The sequence below is a fragment of the Melanerpes formicivorus genome, unplaced genomic scaffold (assembly GCF_026170545.1).
Source record: "Melanerpes formicivorus ecotype bairdi unplaced genomic scaffold, bMelFor1.0.p_v2 SCAF_3, whole genome shotgun sequence".
In the NCBI taxonomy this organism is placed as follows: Eukaryota; Metazoa; Chordata; class Aves; order Piciformes; family Picidae; genus Melanerpes; species Melanerpes formicivorus.
Window position 1 is genome coordinate 22,064,432 of NW_027142355.1, and position 9,822 is coordinate 22,074,253.

Consider the following 9,822-nt stretch of genomic DNA (forward strand, 5'->3'; position numbering starts at 1 on the left):
CCCCACCTGGAGAACTGCATCCAGTTCTGCTGTCCCCAGAGTAAGAGTGCCTATAACTATTCTGGGAGTCACTGCTGGATCTCAAGAGTTGACTAAGATACAAGTTGACGTAAGTTTAACTGGGAAAGAGTGTAAGAAATATTATAACAGTACCTGATGGACCTTGTATTTTGGGAATTGATTTTCCGAGAGAAGGGCGTTTCAAAGACCCTAACGGTTACAAATGGGCTTTTGGCATAGCAACTGTAGAAACTGATGGAGGAAAATTGAAGTTGTTCATTATACCTGAGCTTTCAGATGAATCTGCAGTTGTGGGACAACATCATATCTGGCTGATACATTTTTATGATTAAAAGCCTTTGAAAGGAAAAGAAAATGAGGAATGAAAAGGGAGAGTGGTATACATGACCATACAAAGTTCGTTTCTGTAGGAACATATGAAAGATAATCGGGGATTAGTTCTTTTTATCTACAGGTCTCTACACAAAGACATCTTTGGTGTGGAAGTCATCTTTCAATACAGAGAAGCTCCTCAGGTTCTCCTGATGAGGCTAGGGCTGGTACTGCTCCATTTCACTGGCATCTGGGAAAGACATTTTCCTCTTCCTCAAGGATGTATTCCAGCTTCTTCCAGTTTCTGCACTGGCAAAGAACTTTCTGCTCTCTCGTGCATAAATTGAAGGAGTTGTGCTTCTCTGTAGTTACTCTAATGTGGAGCCATGTCCTCATGTCCCTGACACAGCACATTGCATGCATCTTCCTTCACTGCCTTTTGCTTATACATTGCTTAGCATTAGGGTAACATTGCTGCTTAAGAATTTAAAATGTTTTGGGGCAACTGTAAGAGCAGATCTGAGTATCATCCTTGACAATTTCTTTTTATGGTCCCTACAAGTCCCACTGCCAAAAATGCAAATTCTCTCCCCTCAACAGGGGAGCTGTAGGGCCACCCAGTCTGACAGTCTAGCTCCTCAATGAATTTTCCTAAGAGTCACTATACACTATGTATGTGTAATGACCTTGGTGCTTCAGGAGCAGTTGAAGGGTTGCTGAAAGGTCATAGGTTGGAAAATTGCCGCTCCACTCACCGTTTCAAAAAAGTAAATCAGGTGAGAAGATCTAACAGAATCAGATCATATCAAATTAAATACCATCTATTCATCTTCATTTGGTTTTCTCGGGCCTCTTGGTAAGCAATAATCAATACTACACATCTAGGTAAACAAGGTACTTTTATTAAGTCAGGAATGCATGAGAACACAAAATTGGCATTTTAGTAACTTACTCTCATCTTGGGAAAGAGAAGGGAGAATCTTCAACCTCATAACGATTCACCAGCTTCAGTTAACAAGTAAAAAAACAACCTCTGTTTCTTAGAGCACATCTTTTTGAAATGCCTGCAGATAGAACAGGAGAATCAATCAGAAAGATCTGTGTAGGTCTGATTCAGAGCAATAAAGAGGCAGTTGCAGATATACCAGACAGAGCATCTGAGCAGGCACACTATTTTCATCTTTTGCTTACCTTTTAGCCCTTAGCTTTGCAGCTAGTGCTCTGCACCACAACTTCATCATCATGAGTGAGATTGGAATCAGTTCCACAGGTCTGCATGCTCTCTCTCCAACATATACAAGGGTCAGTTAAACGACATATTCATAATGGTCAGATTTTTTATGTTATTTCTTTAAATTATCATTTTTTTTTTCTGAGAAACAAGGAACAAAGACAAGCAAAGTTTGGTCTGAAAACTTCTAAAAGTTTGTAATTGAACTTACACTTAGTACTCAGTGAACATTTGTTTTATTTCAAAAATAATAATAAAAAATTATTAAATTCAGCTAAAATTAAAAAAAAAAAAGTGTTGTGGCTGGGCTTGAACATAATATCATTAACACAAATATTTTATATATATATATGCACATACATGCTGTATATACACTATATATATATAATATTTAGGTTAGTTCCATTATTATATATTACATGTACTATATCTTTATATATATATACACACACATATTTAGGTTGATGATAATATTAAGTGCAAGTGAAAAATTCTATCTTCAGTACTGATGATGTTGTTCTTTAAAAGTATCACAACTGTATGTCAGTTTCCAAAACCAAATTGTTCTTTTATTTGCTTGAAGTTTGAATAATTTAATTTTGAAAATGTAAACTCAAAAATAATTAAAAAATAAATAAATAAAAAAAGAAGATAGCTTTAAAAAATGGTGTTTCAGATTTCTGCATTTCTCTCGCATGTTTCTTGGTTTTAGAGACTGAAAATAACTGTCCATATGTGACATAATTTATATCCAAAGTACAATTTTCATATTTTCATGGGCCTTATTCTTTTCTAACAGCAACACCTGCAGTTTTATGCAATTTCCCCCTCCCCCCCCCCCCCTACTCTTCAAGCAGAAGATGCTTTGTTGGCTTAAGGCTGATTGTTTATACTGGAGACCTTAAATCTAAATTAAATTTCTTTCCTTACTTTTGGAACACTTTAATATTGTCCTTAATATAAAATCCCTTAAGTAATCTCCGTAATGGCTCTGTAGCAAAGGGATGGTGTTAGTGATCCATATTTGCTTATTCTCTTTTCCGACTCCCGATCTTTAACTTCTCTGAGCAATGCACTAGATTTCCCAGTAACTGAGAGGCAGTAGAGAGATGCAGAATAATCTTGTCAGTGTAGATTCAAGCACAAACTTCTATGTTATTTCTTAGCTCTATAAACTGCGAGTAGATTTTTTTCTAAGCTCGTATATACTTATTTTATGCTTTATTGTTCTAGTGGCAAATTTTAATTTATTTTTATTTCCAATGTTTTATTATGTTTGCACTCAACTGAGTTAGAGACCAGAATGGGTGATTGTTATACAGTAGTTTACTTTTAAAAGAAATAGGAGTTCTCAAGCAGCTAATACAGGAAGATGTATCACCAGCTTGAATAATTGTGACAACCATAGACGGTATCAGTGCCTGTTTGTTTGCACAATACCCTACTGCATTAAGAAAGCCATCCCAGCTGTCTTGAGCTCTGGAGTCACCCATTTCATCACTTGACACTGCAGCAGATGTTATGGATTGATAACAGACTTCACTTCATTCACTCCACATCTAAGATTACCTCCAGTAAAAAAAAAAAATCAAATACATTATAACACTCCCAGCCATTTGTTTAAAAAAATAATAATCAGCAATTCATTCTCTCTTTTTACACCATTAAATAGCTCCTTTTGGGCTTTGGTTTTTATTCTTTTATTTTTTTGTCCTTGACTGTACACATTCATAGTAGTGGGAATGCACATTAGTACCTCCTAAAAGAGAGAGAGATGGGGGTAGATTTAATGATTTAATTATTTTAAGACTTGGATGGACTTTAGGATTATAGGTTACATCCTCATTACATCAGGGGGTTTATGTTTTTACTGATAGTATATTAATGCAGCATGTTCATTGTGTTGGTGGCAGAAACAAGCACTGCATTTTTGGTGTAGTAGTTGGATGTGTTATGCTTTCCTTCTGGTGATGCTTGGCATTGCATTTTATTCAAGATCCAGTAGGTGAATGTGTAATTAAATACTGTAGTGTCATGCAGATAAGTGACCAGAAAAAATATATTTGTGGCAGGGCAGGGGTTGCCCACTCACCTTTTAAGAGTGCAGCTAATGGAGGAACATAAAATATAGAGGTGAAATAAAATCCATGGTTATATCCTGCCTTTGCCTGCAAACTGAATCATAAGGTTGAGGACAGTCATGGGACTGTCTCCTGTGTCTCTGAAGGGGCAGGAGCAGCTGGTGTCTTTTGTGGGATTGTGCCAGACATGCACCTAATATTGTGTCCTGTGAAAGCCAAAGGTGTGCAAATGAAAACCTTGAGGTTTGGTTTCACTTCACTGACTCTAGGCAATTACATGAATCACCTGAAGTGGGAGCACAGTCATCTTGCCTATCTTAGGTAGCTGTGGGAGTGCAGTCCTGGGCAGGCTGGATCACACCCTGGAGAAAATCACACTTCTGTCTCTCCGCAGTTGTATTGGCTTCTAGGGCAAGCAGAGTCCTGCTTGGTCCAAACAGTGAAGTGGCTGGATACACATGGGAGACATGAAATATCAAGAATGGGATTTCAGTGATTCTAAAGGAATGTGGTGGGTTTGACTTTGATTGACCACTAGATGCCCACCAAGCTGTTCTATCATTGCCCATTGTCAAACAGGATAGGGGGACAAAATACAATCAAAAGTTCACGGTCAAGATAAGTACAGGGAGATGACTCAACAATTGCTGTCAAGAGCAAAAGAGACTTGATTTAAGGAAATTAATTTAATTAATTGTCATTACACAGAGTAGAATAATGAGAAATAAGAACAAACTGAAAAATACCTTGCCCCTATCTTTCTGTTCTTCTCAGGCTCAGCTTCACTCCCAATTTTTCTACCTCCTCCCTCTGAGGGATATGAGGTATGGGGGCTGTGGTCAGTTCTCTGCTTCATGTTGCTCCTCATGATCTTTCCATGGTCCTGTATCCCCTCATATGGACTGTATCCCATCCCATTAATGAAGGGGGGGGGGGGGGGGGGGGGGGAGAGAAGATAAGAGAGATAAGAGAAAGAGAGAGCAAGATGTGGGCTCTGAAATTGCCCCTAAAAATTCCCCTTTTGAAAACTGAATGGCCCAATGGCACATTACCTATTCAAATCCCACCAGTTCAAAATGCTTTCTGGCAGGCAAAACTGCACATGCCTTCTCATACAGCCTCTGGCACATGCAGTTGACTCTCTGAAACATGAGGATCGGGGTCCAGCTTTCATCCCCTCCAAGCAGCCTTAGTGGTGCCTGCCTATTGGCTTCTTGACTTCAAACCTGGACCCTGCAAACGGGGAGGGAGGAGAAAGGGCAGTGACTAAACAAGTTTAGCTATCTTGTTAATGCCTCATCCAGGACACTAGTCTTCATGAACTACAGGGGAATCTCTGCTCCAGCACCTCAAACACCACCTTTCCTTCTTTCTTCACTGACCTCATTGTGTACAAGGCTGTGAATCTGATATTTTCCCACTCTTCTCTATTTTTTTACACTTTCTTAAATATATTATCACAGAGGTGCTATCACCATAGCTAAGTGACTCAGTTTTAGCCAGCAATGAGTTTGTCCTGGAACTGGCAGGAACTGTCCTTGAACAGAGGGACAGCTTCTGCTGTCATCTCACAGAATGAGGCTCATCCCAGTAGCCTCCTTTGCTACTAAATTTTAGTCTGGATTTTAGGAAGAAGTTCTTCACAGAAAGAGTGATTGGCCATTGGAATGGGCTACCCAGGTTGTTGGTGGAGTCATCATGACTGGAAGTGTTTAAGAAGAGACTGGATGAGGCACTTGGTGCCATGGTTTAGTTGATTAGGTGGTGTTGGGTGATAGGCTGGACTTGATGATCTCGGAGGTCTTTTCTAACCTGGTCTGGTCTGGTCTATTCTATTCTATTCTATTCTATTCTATTCTATTCTATTCTATTCTATTCTATTCTATTCTATTCTATTCTATTCTAAATCCTTGCCCCATAAACCAAATACAGGGAGATATTTTCAGTGTTTCAATTCATGTTGTGTGTTGTGGGAGTGCTGACTTTCCCTGGATACTTTCAAAATTCTGGTATAAAACAACATGCTTTAAATTGCTTTGAAGCATACAACTCTTTGGTGTACAAATGGCATTGGCTTTTCTAGCTTATAGTTACTGATAACAAGGTGTCAAACATTTTCTTGAAGGCTGATCTTGTTGTAAAGCAGTTCCCGACTCATTTACAGCTTGGCAAACCAAATCAGATGCTTTGAAGACCATAAGGAGTCCTATACTAACTGTCTGTTTGTGGGAGAATGAAAAACAGTCTTCACATAAAAGCAATTTTTCTGTCAGTTTTCAAATCACACTACAAAAATTGACAACATCTTCACAAACTGCATGTGAGAATGCAGTTGCTTGAGTAACTTATTTTGCCCCAGTTATTAGATCGCTACTAAAAGACAATAAATGCAAGCAAGATATGTTGATTGTTTCCATTAATATGCCTACAGTTTAGCAATGTGAAGCAGCTGAAATAAACAGCATGAGAAGTGCTTTCAAAGTAATCTACGCAGATACCTCCACAGAGAAAAAGTTATTGCCCACCCTGTGCTTCAAGTTTGAAAGAAAGGCCTTTATTATATAGCCTTTAGTTTGCAGAGTTTGAAAATATTTAGATTTTAACTTTATTTTCTGAAAGAGAAATGGTACATTGCTCAGTCAACTGACAAGCTACTCACATTTCTTATTCTAAATAAGATCAGACATATTTTGCCAGATACAAATGAGGTTAAATTTACCATGGTTTTATTAATCTCCTGGTTCTTAGTCTCTTTACAATCCCCAGAGTATGCCTCTTCAGTGATGGATATCTAAACAGGACCATTTTTGTTTAGCTGGTTTTGGTTTTCACATAAAAACAACTGCAAGGGCTGAAATAACACATTACCACTCTGGCACCTTCTAACTTCTCTCTGCTATCACTAAAATAGCTGTTCCTAGATATGAGAGAAATTGGTACTGGGCCTTAAGGCCCTCCCAATGAGCCCTGCCAACTACAGGGTACTAGCACTGGAGTTGGCAGGACTCATTGGGAGGGCTTTAGACTAGATCTGAAGGGGGTGGGTGAGGAAACCAGTCTCTCCAGAGAGAAGAGAGAGGGACATAAATTAGGGTTAATTGAGAAATCAGCAGCCCAGCTGAAGTGCATGTACACCAGAGGGTACACTCAGAGGGTTCCTTGGGATAAAGCTCTTAAAAACAAAGGGGTCCAGGAGAGCTGGTCCTACTTCAAGGAAGAACTGTTGAAGGCTCAGGGACAGGCTGTGCCAATGTGCCAGAAGATGAGCCGCCGGGGCAGAGGGCCAGCCTGGATGGTTCATGAACTTTTAATGGAACTGAGGGAAAAAAAGAGGGTGTATTATCTTTGGAAGAGAGGGGAGGCAATCCACAGAATGTTTAAGGATGTTGCTAGGTGTTGTAGGAAGAAAATTAGGGAGGCAAAAGCACACTTGGAGCTTAAACTGGCCTCTACTGTGAAGGACAACAAAAAGTGCTTCTATAAATACATTAATAGTAAGAGGAAGGGAAAGGACAACCTCCACTCCTTGGTGGACATGGAGGGGAACATTGTAACAAAGGATGAGGAAAAGGCAGAGATACTTAACACCTTCTTTGCCTCAATTTTTACTAGAAGGGCAGAACGTCTTCCTGACAGCTGGCCTGCAGAGCTGGCAGAAGGAGCCAGGGAGCTGCACAGTTTCCCTATGTTCCATGAGGAGATGGTTGGAACTCTCCTTAGCAGCTTGGATCCCCACAAGTCCATGGGACCAGATGGGATTCATCCTAGGGTGCTGAGAGAGCTGGCAGATGAGCTGGCCAAGCCACTCTCCATAATTTTCCAGCAGTCCTGGCTCACTGGCGAGGTCCCAGAGGACTGGAAGCTGGCCAACGTGGTGCCCATCCATAAGGAGGGCCGGTTGGATGAGCCAGGGAATTACAGGCCTGTCAGCCTGACCTCAGTGCCAGGTAAGATCATGGAACAGGTCATCCTGAGTGCAATAACACAGCACTTACAGGATGGCCAAGGGATCAGGCCTAGCCAGCATGGATTTAGGAAGGGCAGGTCCTGCCTGACCAACCTGATCTCCTTCTACGATCAGGTGACCCACCTGGTGGATGTGGGGAGGCCTGTTGATGTAGTCTACCTGGACCTCAGCAAGGCCTTTGACACCGTCCCCCATAGCTAACTGCTGTCCAAGCTGTCAGCCCATGGCTTGGACGGGAGCACACTGCGATGGGTTAGGAACTGGCTGGATGGCCAAGCCCAGAGAGTGGTGGTGAATGGTGCCACATCCAGCTGGCAGCCAGTCACTAGTGGTGTGCCCCAAGGATCAGTGCTGGGCCCTGTGCTCTTTAACATCTTTATTGATGATCTGGATGAGGGCATTGAGTCCATCATCAGTAAATTTGCTGACGACACCAAGCTGGGGGCAAGAGTTGATCTGCTGGAGGGTAGAGAGGCTCTGCAGAGGGACCTCGACAGGCTGGACAGATGGGCAGAATCCAATGGCATGAGATTGAACACATCCAAGTGCCGGGTTCTGCACATTGGCCACAACAACCCCATGCAGTGCTACAGGCTGGGGTCAGAGTGTCTGGAGAGCAGCCAGGCAGAGAGGGACCTGGGGGTACTGGTCAATGGCAGGCTGAACATGAGCCTGCAGTGTGCCCAGGCAGCCAGTTTATTCAACGCACTCAGTATGGGTAACAAACAAGAGGAACTGGAAGTCTTGGTCCACCAGGAAAACTATGATATAATTGCCATTTCAGAAACATGGTGGGACAATTCACATAATTGGAGTACTGCACTGGGGGTTTACAAGCTCTTTAGGTGAGACAGGCGAGGGAGAAGAGGAGGAGGGGTGGCCCTGTGTATTAGGGAATCTCTTTATACCACAGAACTCGAGGTTGCAGAAGAAAGGATTGAATGCCTGTGGGTTAAAATCTGAGGGAGACCTAACCAAACTGACATCCTGATTGGAGTCTGTTATAGACCACCCAACCAGGATGAGGAGGCAGATGAAATATTCTATAAGTAACTGGAGGCTGTCTCAAGATCATCAGATCTTGTCCTTGTGGGTGACTTTAACCTGCCAGACATCTGCTGGGAACTTAACTCAGCAGAGAGGAGGCAGTCCAAAAGGTTCTTAGAGTGTACGGAGGACAGCTTCTTGATGTAGCTGTTAAAAGAGCCTACCAGGGGTCAGGCCCTTCTTGACCTGCTGTTCTCAAATAGAGAAGGGGTGGTGGGAGATGTGATGGTAGGAGGCTGTCTAGGGTGCAGCAATCATGAGATAGTGGAGATTTCAATATGCAGGGAAATAAGGAGTTATAACAGAACCCTTTCTTTGGACTTTTGGAGGGCAAACTTCAACTTGTTTAAGCAACTTATTTGGAGACTACCCTGGGCAGCAGCCCTTAAGAACAAAGGGGTCCAAAATGGTTGGACCTACTTCAAACAGAATCTCTTGAAGGTACAGGAACTGGCAATTCCTATGTGCTGAAAGATGAGCCGTCGGGGAAGGCAACCGGCCTGGATGGCAAGCAGCTCTTGAAGGAATTAAGGGGGGAAAAGAGGGTGTATCACCTTTGGAAAGGGAGGGAGGCAGCTCATGATACATTTAAGGATGTTGTTAGATCATATAGGAGAAAAATTAGAGAGGCAAAAGCCCAGTTATAAATTAAGCTGGGCAATTCTGTGAAAGACAATAAAAAGCATTTTTATAAATATATTAATGCTGAAAAGAGGGGCAAGAAGAACCTCCACTCTTTATTGGACCTGGAGGGGAACATTGTAACTAAAGATGAAGAAAAGGCTGAGGTACTTAATACCTTATTTTCCTCCATTTTCAACAGTAAGGCAGGAGGACTTCAGGATAACTGGCCTCCTGAACTGGTAGATGGGGTCAGGGAGCAGTGTAGTCTCCCTGAAATCCATGAAGAAGTAATTAGGAACTCGCTGAGCCACTTGGATACTCACAAGTCCATGGGACCAGATGGAATCCATACTAGGGTGCTGAGAGAGCTGGCAGATGAGCTGGCCAAGCCTCTCTCCATCATTTACCACCAGTCCTGGCTCACTGGAGAGGTCCCAGGTGACTGGAAGCTAGCCAAGGTGATGCCTATCCACAAGAAGGGCCAGATGGAGGAATCTGGAAACTACAGGCCAGTCAGCCTGACCTCAGTGCCAGGGAAA

The 9,822-nt window shown here is 42.1% G+C and overlaps 1 long non-coding RNA gene across 1 annotated transcript; it reads right to left on the reverse strand.

Moving 5' to 3' along the window:
* Window positions 1-1,235: 1,235 nt before the first annotated feature.
* On the reverse strand, window positions 1,236-4,081 carry LOC137454352 (uncharacterized). Its single transcript, XR_010990588.1, has 3 exons — window positions 3,932-4,081; window positions 1,525-1,705; window positions 1,236-1,397 (listed from the first exon to the last, which is right to left on the reverse strand). It is a non-coding gene; the product is annotated as an uncharacterized lncRNA (long non-coding RNA).
* Window positions 4,082-9,822: the final 5,741 nt, after the last annotated feature.